The sequence below is a fragment of the Aedes albopictus genome, chromosome 3, assembly GCF_035046485.1.
Source record: "Aedes albopictus strain Foshan chromosome 3, AalbF5, whole genome shotgun sequence".
Lineage (NCBI taxonomy): Eukaryota > Metazoa > Arthropoda > Insecta > Diptera > Culicidae > Aedes > Aedes albopictus.
In genome coordinates, this window is record NC_085138.1 from 167,788,128 (window position 1) to 167,789,843 (window position 1,716).

Here is a 1,716-nt window from a genome sequence, read left to right on the forward strand (position 1 = left end):
TTTTGTGAATGAATTTGCCGAATATGTATTTTGGAATTTTTAAAGGGGTTGGTCACTCGGCACATTGTGCCCGGCACACATGCCGGCACATCTCGGCACACATGCCGGCACAATCCGGCACACATGGGCACAACATAGAAATCCAACTTTGCGGTATGGAATCAAACTGTCATTATACTTACGATTGCAAAAAATCCCTTCATACAGATTCTAGACAAGTGTTCTGGGTGGAATTTTGTCGGTAAACACCGACTAGACCAATAATATTCGCCAAAAATAGACAGGATTATAATTAGCACAAAAACATTCTAAGAAAAAATTCCACTGGGCACATTCGGCACACCTCCGGCACGTTCGGCACACTTCGGCACACACTGAAAAACAACCGGCACAGTTTAGGCACATATTGGCACACGCTCAAAAATCACGGCACAAATGAAGTGTGCTGAATGACCAACCCCTTGGAATTTTTGCAATTTTTTTTATTTAAATTGCGTGCGAGCCCGGATGTAAATCTCGTTAATAAAGGTAATTACATAAATAAATAAAAAATAATACAAATCGGTGAAACGGGGATAACTATTATTTAAGCAATTTAAGTCGGAACTCGCTCGTTGAGCCACAACCTTCACCCAACCAACGAATTCGATTCGCTAGTTGGGTGAAGTGACATCAGCACAAGGGGCGTGCGCATTGTTTTTTTTAAATCATGTTTAGTTTGGAAGTGTAAAGTAAAATGTTTTACATTGAGTGCAAAAGGTGCAAAACTGATACGTTTTGCAAGATACATATATGGCCAATGCGAGAAATAATTATTTTCACCCATTTTTAGCCGGTGAAGTGAAAATATAGATGTTTATGAAACCACCCGGACCAAAATGCAAGCACAAAACTCTTTCATTGATCGACAAAATAAAGATTGCCGATGTTTTGCATTTGTTTCGAAGTAATTGTACATATTGTTTTTTTTTTAAGAAATATGAAATAGAAATTCTTCTCGATTATCAGTAAAGTTTAAGAAACCAAATCTCATTAGCTCGCCCCTCGGAATTACAGATTGGTTGTCATTTTCAGTTTGACATTGAATTATGACATCCAGGTGCTTTTTAGTTGGCTGACAGCTCAACTAACGGAGCCCCAACTAAAAAGTCACCCAACTATTAAGCCCCCAACCAGCGGGTCATGACTGTAGATGAAGCATTACATTTTCAATTTCTATTTAATTTGATATGGGTTTCATTTGAAACCATATTATAATTGGGTTGTTTAGTAAATTAAATATTGCTATTTTTTATAGCCTAATCCATAGGCGCCAACTTGTGACGTAGTTGGGGGGGGGGGGGGCGAAGCTCTCAAAAATTGGACAATATTCAAGTTTTTTTCAGCTCAATGCACTAGTTTTCACGTGAATATGCCTAAATAAGCTGAACTGCGTCAGTATTTTCCGTATTTGATTGGTTTTGAGAGGCCTCGCCCCCCCAACTACGTCACAAGTTGGCGCGTATGGCCTAATCGATAGAGCTCATTTTTCTGAGTATAACGTGATTTTATTGGATTTCAATAGCTTTGTTTTGATGGTTAAAATAACAAAACAGTTTTTATTTTCGTGGATAGAATGACAGTTCAATCGATAAAATGACAGTTCAACCCGAACAAAAAAAATCCCATAAAAACTTTAAATACATTTTAAAAATAGTTTCCGCACTCCAAAAATTA